Source organism: Pithys albifrons, chromosome 2 (assembly GCF_047495875.1).
Source record: "Pithys albifrons albifrons isolate INPA30051 chromosome 2, PitAlb_v1, whole genome shotgun sequence".
Classification (NCBI taxonomy): Eukaryota; Metazoa; Chordata; class Aves; order Passeriformes; family Thamnophilidae; genus Pithys; species Pithys albifrons.
In genome coordinates this window covers 61,228,081-61,243,050 of record NC_092459.1, presented here as the reverse complement: position 1 = coordinate 61,243,050, position 14,970 = coordinate 61,228,081, and the positions used below count along the sequence as shown (strand labels likewise).

Here is a 14,970-nt window from a genome sequence, read left to right as displayed (position 1 = left end):
ATGATCTAGTAAATGGACTGGAGTTGGACCAAGGGTTGGACTCGATGATCTTGGAGGTCTTTTCCAACCCAATCGATTCTATGATTCTATGAAAATCCCCCTTAGGTCCCTGACTCCTGGAACACAGGTGAGGGGCTGGAGCCACATGCTAAGTCCAGTCTCAATTTTCTTTGTAATCATTCTTTCCTCATGGTTTACTGGAAATGGTGTGAGACAAGACGGACAGAATGTGTCTGCACTGCCACGTGTGCTTGCTCACAGGCCAACTCCTTAAGTGGAGTAGTCCCCCTCATAAAAGTACTTCTGTGCTACATTGCAGCAACACCATTTCCTTGCTGGGATGGTGTCCCCAGCAGCAGCTGTCCTTGGCAGGCAGGTAAGGCCGCAGGGTGGCCAGCTCTGCACTCACGGTGGCATGAAGCAGGGAGGAACGGGGGTCTGCAGCTCCTGGGTGTGCTTGTGTGTGCACGGAGGAGCCAAGAGAGGAGAGAGGGACCTGTCACTGCAGGCACTAGAGGGCAGGACAGCCCACAGCAATCTGGCCGCAGAAACAGGTAGAAAGACACTACTGATGTCACCTATTGTACATTGCACTCTGCACTAGTGACACATGTCTGGACTTCCTTCCTCTGCTAAACACCAAAGACAGTGACCTTTTGCAAAGTCTACTCATTTATAACATGAGGAGCCAACACTTGAGCCACCCAGTACAGTTCACACTAGATCATAAAATCATTTGGGTTGAAAGGGGCCTTAAAGATCATCTAATCCAACAACCTGCTCTGCCATAGGCAGGGACATCTTCCACTAGATCAGGTTGCTCAAAGACCCATCCAGCCTTGCCTTGAATGTTTCCAGTGATGGGGCATCCACACCTTCTCTGAGAATTGTGGGTTTCAGTCTTTCTAACTACAGCTGCTGAGTTTTTCATGCCATGTCTTAGCCCAAGAGTTGAACTGAGCCCTTTCAAAAAGTTCAGCAGAGCTATTTCAGCCTGTCCTTTGAGACTGGAGGAAAAGAACATTTCCCTGCTTATATTCAGCCGTCTTTTGAGATAATAAGCAACTCTTAACACATCTGAGTGGTGGAACAAGGATGCAGACTTCTGGGTGCTTTCTCCCAGAAACCAGACATGAAGTTCATTTTGGCCTTGCACTGTAACCAACGGACCATTTGTAGCAGAGGAGTGGAGCTAGTACCTCTTCTGGTCTTGCCCATGCCGCATGCCTGTCAGTGAAACCCCCAAACAGTAGTGTGTGTGCTTTCTATCTTTATGTGTTTTATCAAAAGCAGCTGGTTACAATATGGCTGTATCCATGTAATTTGCATCTGTTGATTTCTCTACAAAAATCCAAAGTATTACTTCAACAACCAGCCCAGCAGTGTGGCTCCATGTTTACTCCAACATCCACTTAGGAAGTGGGAAAAACATTGAAACTTACTGCCTGGCTCTGATTCAGGGGAATCTTTTGATACTGATGGATCACACTTGGGCCATGAGACTCTCCACGTTTCTCCACTGCACACTGACGGACTGAGAGCTATTTGGTGAGAGCAAAATTCATGGCAAGTTTGCTGCTGGCAGAAGTCATGGGTTTCAAATAGCTGCAGAAAGAACGAATAAAAATACACCTATGAAAGTGTTTGTTTGCTTGTTTATATACATGTGTTAAACATGCACCTTACTTTATCCATCTTTAATGGCTACAACCTTGGGAGCCTGAGGAAGATGTATCAACAACAGGAATATACAGCTACAGCCCACTGCTGTTCACAAAGCCATGGAGTCCTGTCCGGCGTTTCTTATCTTTAGACCAGTATAACAGTATCTATCATAGTGAAATAGTGAAACTATTTCAGTGTGGTTTCTCTCTGACAGGGTTTCTTTACTGGTACAAAGCAGTAGAGAGACATGGCCCAGAGTACATTTCAGGGTCTGATTGTCATGTTGCTTGTTTGTAGTATCATTGTAATTATAAACTGCTTTATGCTGCCTCACTCCTCCTCCTCAGCCACACCACAGACATTTGGTGCTCAAGTTGTCCAGCCTTGGTTATGAACATATGATAGTATTAGCATATATGTATTGTCACTGGCAGTTTAAGTTAATAAATTTAACAGTGAACTGTAGCAACTCTGGTAGTGGCATATCCCATGCTGCCGACTGCCATGGGACTCATGTTTTCTGTCAAAAACTCTGGCTGAGAGGCTGGTGCAATAATACTTGAAACTGCCCCAACAGATTACTATCTATCATTACTATGAGAGGCCTAGCTGGATCTTGCAGCCACCACTGAGACAATACATGCTGCTAAAAACAACCTAACAGTGGAATTTGCTTCAGCAGCAGTTGTGATTCAATCATGCTTTGGAAATTGAAACTATAACTATCTTAAACACAGTGTGTGTGTGTTTGTGTCAGCAAGACCATATCCAGAAGAGCAAGGGACACCATTATTCCACACGATGGCATTTGTGGGTCCACTGCTGGAGAACTGATGCCAGCTGTGGTCTTCCCCTCTTCAAAAGAGGCACTGAAAAATTGGAGAGGGTTGTATGGAGGGCCACAGATGTGTTTAAATGTGAACTTGCCATAGGAAGCAAGACTGAAGGCACTGGGTGCGTTGAGCCTGGAGAAGAGAAGGTTCAGCTGGATCTAACCATGGTTTCCCAGGACTGAAAGGGTAGTTATGGAGAAGACGGAAGCATTTCCCCAGGGATGACCCATGACAGGACAAGAAGAAACAGCCCACCAGTCGCTCCAGGGGATGTGCACATGTTGCCCTCCTGCGGCCCTTGGCCTGCAGGGGTGCGGGTCTGTAGCAGACCCCCAAGTGAAGGAAGCAAACCCGGTACACGTGTGCAGGGCATCCTTAATGCTGTGAGGTGCCTTTCTGGGAAGTAACTGACCACCACCAGTGCAGGTGGTGGGTTCTGTGGATCCTCACAAGTACAGACAACTGACCACCACCAGTGCAGGTGGTGGGTTGTGTGGATCCTCACAAGTACAGACAACTCCGTGCGGCCACGGCAGAGGTGGTATCGGCGGCCGGACAGCCGCGGTACTCACACTCCGCTTCCATCAAGTTTCCCGGCAGCGCCTCCGTCGAGGGAGCGCTCGGGCACCACGGGCTGCGGAGCGGACCGGCCTCCGCGCCCCGCTCGGCGCTCGCCCCTCCGCCCGCAGGCTCCTCAGGGGCGGAGCGGGGAGGGGACGCGGCGCAGCCGCCCCCCAGCCCGGCCCTCCCCCGGCCCGCCCGCCACCGCCCCGCCGCCAGGCGGCTCCGGGGACCGGGCACCGCCGCGGGGACGGGAGGAGGCGCCGCTGCGCTCCCCGGCCCGGCGCTGGGGAAGCGGGCGGTGCCCGCGGAGCTGGAACATGAGGTGAGCGGGGCCGGCGTGCGGGCGGGCTGGGCCGGGGGGCTCCGCCGTGCCCAACGGGGCCGGGGCGCTCGGTGGAGCGGGGGGCGCTTCGGGCGGGGCGGGCGCCGAGCGCCGGGGCTGTCGGACCGCGCGGGCCCCGCCGCCGCAGGAACGCAAACTGTGCTACAGCGTGCCCCGTCTTCAGGAGCAGAGTTTTGTTTTTACTTAGTTATTTTCCGCTTCTCCTTCTCGACTTTCCTCACGCCCCGGCCGCCGCGCAGGCTCTCGCGCTCGTCCGCCCGCCCCGCCGCGCACCGGAGCCCCGGCACGGCAGCCCGTCCGGCCCCTCTTCCTCCGGGCGCGGAAAGGCCGCGGCACCGGGCGCTGGGGCGGGGGCACGGCGGCATCTCATCTTCCCTTCGCTCCGCTCTCCGGCCCCACGGCCCTCACGGGGAGCTCAGGGCAGAGCGGGGGGTGCCGTGACCCGCGTCCGGCGGTGCCACCTCCGTGACAGGAAACTCGGGTCGTGGTCCAGGAGGTTCGTTCGATGGGGAAACATCTGCGGTCCCAAAGGTGCGCCCGCAGCTCGCACACGGGTCTCGACACCATCAAAATCACCGCTGACAGAAGCAGCCGCAGCACGGTTTGCATCAGGTTTTCATGTCTCTTCAACAGGCGGACAGCTTGCTGAGGTCAAGCTTGAGCTGTCATTGACTCCTACGGGGCACACGACCTTTTCTTTTTTTTCCTTTTTTTTTTTTTTAATTTGTTTCCTTTTTAATGGGAAAAGGGATTTATTACATAATATTATTTTTTTCCCTTAAAGTGCATAACTTGGTTAAAATTTAACTTTCTGTTGTTTTTTATTTCCCCATTAAAAGTTTGTGTCCCGTAGTCAAATGACAGTTCCTTTTCTGGAAAGGTGAATTTGGGACTGCGAGACTTTTCTCTGAGGGCTGTTGCTTTCCCTGGCTGACTTGTGGATAATAAATATGTTCCTCCTCACAAAGAAGGGTCAGTAAGGCTGACTGCTTTTGTAGAAGATATTTAAAGTAGTTGATGAAGAGTACAAAGCAGTAGCTGTCTTAAAAAAGTGAATTTAAACATAATCTTCCCACCTCAGCTGATATTTTTAATTTATAAAGGACTATATAGGACATAATTCAAGCTTTGTTTTTGAATACATCATACATCTACATACGTATCTGTTTGTGGCTAGTTTGTTCAACATACAGGATAATTCATATCACCTTGATGATGAGGATCTTCGTGAAAAAATACAGATGATACAGACGTTCGCTTTCCAAGAAGAAGTAGGAGAGGATGTGTTTGGCATTATTACCATCAGATTAGCAAATCCAGCTCTGACAGAATGAGGAAGAGGTTCCTAATCTGAGTATTCACGTCTAAGTATTGCGATTGTAAAATTAACATCAGTGTGTTCAACCTTATTCTTGGTTGTCCCAGTGCTTAGCAGAAAATTTGGCTGTTTAAATCTCTTATATCTAACCACATAGAGCAGAACAAAGTGTCAGTCAGTCCTGTCCCGACTTGGCAACTTCTCCTGCAAGAGCATCTCTTTTTTGTTGCACAGTCTGCAGTACACTACTGACCCTGCAACATCTCTGTTGTGCTCTGATCCTTCACTGAGGAGGAATAAAGATGGTGTCACTGGGAATTTCCCTTCACTAGTCCTTTCTGTCCTTGTTGTTGGTCTGAAGGAGCAGTTCATGGAGCACCTCTCCACCTCTGGTCTTACTGTGCGACACCAAATGAGGCTGGGGGGGCAGGTGGCTCTGGGTGGAACGAGGGTAATTCTGCTAAACAGAGAGGTACAGTGACAGGATCAGTGACAAGTTGCGTGATTATTACTCGATACTGTGTGTGTTTGCTGCAGTGATGCCACTGTATGTGCAGTATGTTTTCCATCATTAGCATGCATTGACTTGCCTTGAATTTTAAGTCAAAGCAGTCAAAATCTCTTTTGCAAACCTAATGCAAGTGGGTATAGATCCTGTGGTAGTATACCTGTGTAATCACATTTTGAATTGTTCAGTGCTCTGACATGTAAATAGGGCCTGATTGTTCTGATCATGCAGGTGCTGAATATTGATAATAGGATTATTTGTGTAAGAGGGGGGAATAAGAGCTAGAAATAAGATTAGAAGGACTGTACAGTTCCTCTGGACCTGTGCATCAGAGTGAGAACAGTAGTGGAAGGTTTGGAGGGTTTGATAGAAGAAAGCACATAAACACAAGAAAATAAATAATTATTTCTTAAAGGGGGCCATTAAATCAACTAGTTCATGCTCTAAATTTGATCAGGTTAAAGCCTTGATTTGGCATCTTCAAGTTTATTTAAAATTACTCATTTTTTTAAGCTAAAAATGAAGAGTTAAACCATTTTTAGTGCATTACTGGTGGGTAGACTTTATTTTAACATGGACACCTGCAGGTCAAATTCACGCTCTCTAACTAAGAAAAAAACAAACTTCTCTTTCCTTTCAGTTCTGTAATGTTCTCTCCAGTGAGAATCTCCTTGTTGTGAAGCTTTATGAGCACATGTGTGTCTTCCCTCTCTGTCTGCCCTTCTGCCAGGACTCAGTGGAAAGGAAACATAAGACAATTCCCCTCTTCATGACTATTGAGACACATTTAATTTACAGTGTGTTGCAGGCCTGGGACCCAAGCTGCTGACCCTATCCCTCAAACTCCTAATTTCTTGACTGATGATTAAAACCCCAAAAACATGAACCCCTACCCTGCCCATAAGTAAGTGCACTCGTTGTACTTAAGACAGTCAGTGCTGGCCTGATAAATTCCATGTATTTAAGCAGTTGACATTACACCTGACTTTACAAATCTAAATAGTTCTCATCAGTAAGAGCAATTCGGCACACAAGGTGTTTTCAAAATTAGACCATTGCCAAGTAGTTCCCTACTGGCCCTGCTGAGTTTTTATTTTAAGATGTTCCTGCTTTCAAAGATAAGCATGAAGCAAACAAGACTGCTGCAAACACCAAGGGAACAGCAGTCACACACTTCTGCTTTAGCCTGTGCCACCGTACAAACGCCACATCATTTAATTGTCACTAAACCTAGAAGAAACTGTTTGTTCTTTTCTTGTATGTGTGGAAAGAAGTAGGAAATCTCTTTAAATGATGCCAAGGACAGCGCTATTTTGTGATAACTAGCAGGAAATAACAAGAGTTAGGACAGAAAGAAGGTCAGTTGACTTGAATTCTGTATAGGAAAGTCTTGAAAGTTGATCATAAAATTTAATCCCACACATATCCTGAGGATAGTCAAATTTTGCCTCTAGCTTTGCTGACTTATCTCTGTCTTCCAGTGCATTCTTCTATATGTGGGCTATTTGCAGTTTGCTATGAAGGAGCCTTTGGGGTTCCAGGTGACTCTGACACAACAATCTAGAAGTGACAGTTCTTTCCAGTGGACTTTACTGTCTGTATGTTTCTCAGATTTCCTCTTTTTTCTATCTTTTTCCTACTTGTACTGCTTGATTTTTTTTGTACAAGGGCTTGAGTTGCAGTGCTAAATCAGGATCAAGGATGCCTTTGTAAACTAGTTCTGTCTTGGAGGACAGAGTAGATCTGCTTTTATCTCTCTCCGTCCTGCATCTAGAGCGCTATTTGAGGAGAAGCTGTTTCATAAACAACCTGAGATAGCAAAATTTAAGCTTCCCAAATAGCATTAGCTACTCATCATTGCAAGCTGGAATCATAATACAGTGGAGATTGTACCATAAGGCCTTGATTTTTAGTTCTAATGAGTTAGAGCGATAACTTGATCACACTGGTTACCTCATAGTGTTTTCTCCCATTTAGATTCGGTGATGATTTCTAAGCACATCCCTGAAAACTGACACTGTATATTCCCTTGCTTAAACTCCAAAAAAACTGCAGTTGGAATAAAATACAGAAAAGCATGCATTCCTAGTCCTTGTGGTGGGTCATAAAAGAGTTTAAATTAAGCTCAGTCATGCTTAGTTAGCAACATAACATTCTTGTTTGTTGTAATTTTTTCCCTTGGAGCTCCTCAGGTTTCAAGCACAGAAAGATTAACAAATTCTTGAAGATATTAAACAAATATAAATAAAAACTGTAGTTCTTGTCAGTATCAGTATAAAGTAAAAAGTAGCTGTGTAGAAGAACTATGTGCATTTCATCTTGTTATTCTTAACTTAGGAGTACAAAGGAAGATATAAGGAGTATCTCAGACTTACCACCATGGTCGGCTGTGAGTGGCACATAGTCCTGCCTCTCCAATGATTAATGGGGAAAAAGACCTCCCAGCTCTGTCTGACCCCCAGGGGTCAGAGATAAGTGCTGATGTTCATCCCAGCCCAATTGCTAGGAGATAGTCCTCTGTGTAAATGTAAAAGGATTCCCTGTCCTAGTTGTTGTCTCCTCTATCTCCTCCTCTCCTGCTCTGAGAGAGGTGGAAAAGGGTCTGTCCTAGGAGGATGCTTCTTCATTGCCTATTTCTGTGTATCTTGGGGAGGAGCAGGGGAATTGTCTCTTTTGTACATTGGGATACAATAGGAGAGCATTCATCTCTTGGGTGTCTACAGTGATAGAATTGTTTTTGCCTTACATGGGGCAGTGGGGCTCCTGACAGGGAAACCTGTGCTCATGGTTAAGGTAGTCCAGCTGGTGGCTGCCCAGATCTCTATGTTGCACTTAGAGGTGTTTCAGTGCTAAATGTCAGCTCTGTGTGCTGAGGGGTGTTGCCAATGACCTGCACGACCCAGACACACCTTGTGGAACATCTCACCATGTTCATTGTGCAGATCACACTGTGTTGGAGGGAGTGGTGTGCTGCCACTTTGGGAGCTCTAGTCACTTCAGAATGGCAATATTCATCCACGGTTTAGTAAATTTGCTGGGTTTTATCCTGTTGGGAGGTACTGTCCCTTGTCAAACTTAGATCATCAAATGATGATCTGAAGAGCTGTAGCAAAAATGCATTGGCAGCAAATGTAGAATAGCAGCTGGTAGAGTGCACTTAGGAAAATACTAGTGTAGCACTATCTAACCTGTGCTAACATATACAATAGCAAGCAAATGTAGTACATTGAGCAATATTAAACTTTGCTCCTCCACTCAGTCTCTGTTTCCAGGTTCCTGTTGCTATGAATGGTGTTGAGGGACTCTGGAGGATAAGCAAGGATATCCTTCTACAAGAGTGTCACATATATCTTTCAGAGAGAACTGCAGCAGCAAGAGTCCCACCTGATTCTTTTGGTCATAAACTGTCACTGCAGTTTTGTTGGTTTACTTTGGCTAGAATGTTATTTCAATTGCTGCAGCTGTATAATGTGATCAACATCTTTGGTTTGTCCTCTCCTCCAGAAATAAGTAACTTTAGAATCAATAGGCTTTTTTTAAAGACTAGAATAAAAGCACTGCAAGACTGAGCAATAAACAAATGTTTTACATGGCATGAAAATTCTGTTTTGACAGTGCCTTGAAAGATTGATGCCCAAAGAAGGCACAAAGTGCACTAATAAGCAGTGGAAGGACCAGTGAAGCACATGTTAAACACATAACTAAGCAAGTTCAAAGTTTATTTTGTTCCCAGAGAGGTAGATACTCCTTCTTTGCCAGGTGGAATTTTCTCTAGAGTCACTGTCACAGGTATGACATGCAGAGAATCAAGAGGAATATGAAAAAAAAGAGAAGTAGTGATGCTGAACAAAGACCTGGAAAGAGGTGGTGAGCAGAAGGCAAAGGAAAGATAGTAAAATGCCAGAAAGTATTAGCTAAGAGAAAGAAGTTGCTAAAAACATAACTGAAGTTGGATTGAAGTAACAAAAGAGAAACTCTTTGATGGAAGAAGAGTACAAAAGCCCCAGAGATTTATTTTGTCATCATAAAGTCTATTTTAATTTAGTTTGCATTTAGTCTTAGCAATCAGCTCAACTTTCTGTGCGGACAGGCAACCTTTGAAATGTTCCGTATGTGATCCAGGATACTTTCTGGCTTCTAATTTTTTTTCTTCTCTTTTTTTGTGCTCAGAGTCATGGCTCACCTGCATCATTGAGTAAGGAAAAGGCATTAAGCCCTTTTGAAGTGATTAAGGCAAACTCAGAAAATTTAATGTAATGGTTTTCTGCTTCAACTACTCTTAGGTATCTCATCAATCACCCATATTAATGAATTAAGTGACTTAATATCTCTCATAGAGGTAAAATAGCAGGTGATTTGTGTGCTGAAACACTATGTTTTAATATTTTTGTATTTTAAGGGCTCATTCATGAAAAGGCCTGGGCTGCTGGCCAAAGTGAGTCCAATGTTCTATAATAAAACCCCTCCTTCCTCTTTCAGTGAAAGAGATATTTGAAAACTACCACATGAGGTCTCCTGCATAGATGCATAATTTACTTCTTGTAAACCTGGCAGTCAAGTAGCCCTTTTTTATTCCAGTGGTGCCAGGCACTGGAAAGTGATGTAGAAATCACTCAGTGATTGGTCTTCAGTGGTAGATGCCAATGATAATAAGAAAAATCATGTCAGGTGATGATTAGCACAGTTAGGGGAAAGATGTTAGATGCCAAGTGAAGGAGAATGAAACTCCTTTTGTCCTAAGAAGGGCAACAAAGCTGATGAAGGGTCTGGACCACAAGTCTTATGAGGAGCAGGAGATGGAGCTGGGGTTGTTTAACCTGGGGAAGAGAAGGCTCAGAGGAGACCTTATCACTCTCTACAGCTACCTGAAAGGACGTTGTAGCCAGGTGGGCGTTGGTCTCTTTTCCCAGAAAACCAGGAACAGAACAAGAGGACACTTGTCTTAAGTTGTGCTAGGGGAGGTTTAGGTTGGACATTAGGAGGAATTTCTTCATAGAAAGGGTGGTTGGACATTGGAATGGGCTGTCCAGGGATGTGGTGGAGTTACTGTCACTGGAAGTGTTTAAGTAAAGACTGGATGTGGCACTTAGTGCCATGGTCTAGTTGGCATGGTGGTGTTCAGGCATGTTGGACTTGATGATCTCAAAGTCTTTAGGATGATCTCAAAGTCTTTAGCCCTACCTAATTGGTTGTGTGATTCTGTAACTCACAATTGCAGTGAAATGTAACACAGCCTGTAGCGCTGATACATCACAAGCCACTGAAACTGATACATTTCTGCAAAATGTTTTGGTTTCAGTTAACTCAGGGTATTCAGGCAAAAATAAGTTTACTGGAAATATTTTGACTTGTTCATGACTCACTTGTTTTTACAAACCTAACACTCCTTTCCCCACAAAGCAAGTAAATATACAGGGAAAGCAAATGCATTTACTATAAAATCTGTGATATTGAAATTCTGTAGTTCTGGAAAGTATGCTCAGCTTGCCCTTATGTGAACCCATTTTGAGGGGTTGAGGAGGTGTTCATATGGTGACACTCATTATATCCTGGTTTGGAAACCTGCTGCTTTGGCTTAGAACAAAAGATTTCAGAGGCATTTTGTGTCTCTTGGTGGTTGCAGATGGATCGTAATGATACTCTTATCACTGGTCATGCCCAGCAGGGCTTCTGGACATTATTACTTCTCACATAACAACTGCCAGTGACAAGAATAATTTTTACTCTTGGAAATCATCTTTACTTGACCTGTGCGCATTTACATGCTGTTCTTCTCTAAGATACTCTTCGTGTAAGTGATAGAAGGAATCATCTCCCTTTTTAATGCATGAATGTGCTATACAGAGTTTTTTCACTGAGTCTGCTGAGGTATGTGGAGGTTTTTGGCTAATAAAAATGTATCCTAGTTTTTAAGCATTTATTGAATAAAATTAAAAGAGGCTGCCCTGACAAAACCATAGAGACTGACAAGCTAAAAAATAAAACAAGGATAAGTGAGAGAATAAATTGGTTTTCCCTCTTTATCTTATTCTAATAGAAAAGATAGGACTCAAAGTGATTTTTTTTCTCTAAATTGTTCTTATAGTTTCAGTGATTTGTCAGTGTTGAAGCCTGAGTCTCACAACACTTCAGGTCTTAACAGGCTTCAGGATCTATACAGGCAAATATTTACAGATATTTAGCAAAGGTGAAATACTGAGTTACAGAGTGGATAAGAGGATGTTAGAGGTCATCAAACTGACCTGGTTGAGAAGAGATTGTGGGCCTCAGTCCTTTTAAAACCAGGATTTTTACTGGGTTTCATGCAACTTTTATCAACATTAAAAATCTCAACATTATAAAATAGTTTTTAAATAAAACATTACAAGAAGGAATATAGACTTCTTAAAATAGAAAATAGGGAATGAACATAAGATTATTTGAAATTTTTTTACCCAAATCAAAAAAGCAGTTCACAAAATAGTTGAAGACAATGTAGAATAAGGGTATTTTTTTATCTGTAAAAATATTATCAGGATACACAACTTTAAATATTTTTATTTTTCAAATTCACTAACTTTTTAGACTGTATAACTCTCTGAATTATCTTCGTGTCAGTGATTTGCACTGATTACTTTAAAAATTATTAAATCATAATCCAATTTAGAAAAAACCTGTAATCAGGCTATAATTTTTAATATTAAATTACAGCTTGATGGCAAAAGTTGATGCACATCTACTTCAATGTTAAGGTTGCTGTCATACTTCTAAGAATGTATTTAGGTCCCAGGTCTGAAATTGCATTAAATTGTAATTTTACTATCATTTATTTGACAAGGATATTCTTCAAAAGTTGAATACATGAAGTTTACAGAACAACTTCAAACCGCATCTTTGTGGAGAGTGTGACTTGTGCTTTCAGTTTGTCCCAGCAGAGCCACAGACTCTTGAATCATACGAATTGTCCCAGTGTGAATCTGGCTGGCAAGTCATTAGTGACCATTTATTAGAAATCTGTTAGTTTTTTATTAAGATTGTAGTAGATATTGGAGAGTAGAAGGTCATGGTGCAACAAGTGAAGTACCCTTGGAAGGTATTGACAGAAACCATCCAAGTATTGAATAGTGACCACTGTTACATAACAGTAAGTTCTTCCACTTGCAGACCTCACATTCCATATAAACAACTGACAGAATATATTTGTGTAGGTTTTTATACATTATTAAACCAACCTTCTGATATCTTGTGGTGCAAATGCCAAACATCTGAATTGTTTGGCGTTATTTTTCATTAAAATTCACAGAACCATACTGAATGGATGTTTCAAATGTCAGAGCTGGAGTTGAAGAAGTCATACAGCTGGGTGAAGAAATATGGACAAATGCAAATGACCTCTTGGTGAACTTTTATTAAAAGACTAGAGATTATGTAACTTTTTTTTTTACATTATTCTAACAAGCTTTTCTATATCAGGATAACTTTGAAATGAAGAAATAGTGTTCTTTGCCTCTGCTGCTAAAAGTTAGTGAGGTTCCAAGGCTGCCTCTGAAAAACTGGCATATATACAAGTGACTACAATAAAAATGCTGAACTGCTGACATACGGGGTACATTTTATATATACCTGCACTTTACATTCATTAATCCGTGGTGGATCATATTCTAAGCTATTTATTTGGTATTGATAGGGGAGTTAATGGTCACTTATTTTTAAGTTGTTTTTTGTCATTCTCTGGAGGTAGCAGCTGAACTCTTCCTTTACCAGTCTCCTCAGGGCTCTTCAGTATTGGCCTTGTTATCCTGGTTTCATAATTCCTTTCACATACTCTTTCAGTGGAAAGAAGAAGCTTGCGTAGAGAAGAGACAGTCTCCTTTGACTTATTCAAGTTTCAGTTTTGGTGGAGAAAACGATAGAACAACATTGCTGTGCAGGATGAAATTTTACACAAGCATGAACACTGTGCATGTAATGCTGCATTTTTTTGCTTCTTGTTTGAGTAATGTGCAAGAAGTAGCATAGAATCTCAAAAAGGTTTGTATATCATACAGTTACTGAGGAGGCTCCCAGTCCAGACCTCCAGTTATAACTGTGTTACAAGCTGTCAGTACAGGAGAACAAGAGGTTCAGTTGATCTTTAGCTGGCAGTGGGGAGCAGCATTTTATCTCTCCTTTATCTGAGAAACAGGTTACTGTGCTGAACATGAGTGGTCTGCATCTGTATCTACTTTTATTCATCAATAACCTGCGAGTCACAGTTTGTGAAATTTTGGAGTTATCATATGGCTTGATAACTAAAGGAAGAATTAAGAAAACAGCTAATTAGTATTTATGAACATGTGTACCTTTCATTAATCAGGCATATATGTGGTATTTGGAGGATTTGGATATTTTTAGGGTGGTGCACCGTAGGCATTCTAATCACTACTCTGAAAATATAACCCCTAAAAATATCGTACCCATTAAGAAAATACAATAAGGAATCACTCCGCAAGTCACAGTTTAGTTCCAACAGAATTAGTCCCTGACAATTAGTGTGATGACTAGTTTCAGTAAATTAGTTCTAATAATTGCCCCTTGCCTCTGTACCATATGAAGTGGTTGGTTGCATTTTTCATGCAGTATCCCACTCCAGCCAGTCCTATTGTGTGAATAGGAGGGAAAGGATGTGGATGGTATCACTGCAGAGTTTGCCGTTGACAGATACAGCTGCAGTTGGCATAAAGTCTGAGTGTGCAGGTTGGAGCAAATAAATGGAGGGATGTGACAGGCGGCTGTTATCCCATATAAGGAGTGTGGTGCTTAATTAAACAAGTCAGCTATTACTGTCTCTCTATCTTGAGTATTAAGTTCTTAGTGAAAACTCTTTGCTTATGCTTTAGAATTGTGAGAATGTATTAATGTTACCAGTGCTTCCTTCAGACAGATCAAACAAATCTCTAAATATGAGACTTTTAGCAGTGGACAGAAAAAAAACCCATTTCTTCCAGCCAAGACACTGGTAACAAACAGTGAGGCATATTGCAGAAGAGCAATAATTATGTTTTGATACATAATTTTTGTATAGAGGCATCCAGCTTTTATGAAATTACTAAAGAGACCAAGCTGCTAAACCTGTTGCAATCACTGTTGAGATCACATATTGCATCTAAAATACCTGAGAAATACCAATATTCCTTTTTCAGGTAGAAATTCTTCAGTTTTACAGGTTTCTGAATGAAGCAGTCATTTTACAGCTTTTAAATGTAAAGCCACTAAATGTGTGTGAGACTGAGCAAAATGAGAAGTGGAATTTGACCAAATAATTTGAATAAAAGTATTTACAGCAACATTATATAGCAGCAACATTACATACAGCATCATATTATTGAAATAGTGCTTAGGATGTGTCTGAGTGATGTAGGTAAGTGCGAGTTTGTGAGTATCTGATGCTGGGAGGTTTTAGTTTACTGTAGTCTAAGCAAGATATGTGAGGTAAGGTGTTGACTTCCAGATGACAAATCGTTTTTTATGGTTTCCTGAAATTTACTGGTGTTGCTGAAGTACTGGCTAAATGTATTTCCTCCTCTCTGATCACAGGAGTGACTGTTGCACCATGTGGGAACTTGTCTGTCTGTCTGTCTCTGCTGTGGGTTTTGCTCACCACTTCGGAAAGTTTGGCTGCTAGGGCGTTTTATTTGTATCAAGCTTATGAAAGGAGCGAGTGTTAGAGCCAAGATTTTTGTCAAACCTTTGTTGAACTCTTTGGGGACAACTGCTTGAG

The 14,970-nt window shown here is 42.5% G+C and overlaps 1 protein-coding gene across 1 annotated transcript in view; it reads left to right on the top strand.

The window, feature by feature from the left end:
• The first annotated feature begins 3,290 nt into the window (after positions 1–3,290).
• Positions 3,291–14,970, top strand: part of PLAGL1 (PLAG1 like zinc finger 1) — a 50,519-nt gene continuing 38,839 nt past the window's right edge. The window contains exon 1 of the mRNA XM_071549226.1: positions 3,291–3,384. The gene's annotated coding sequence lies outside the window, so the exon portion shown is untranslated. The remainder of the gene's footprint in view (positions 3,385–14,970) is intronic.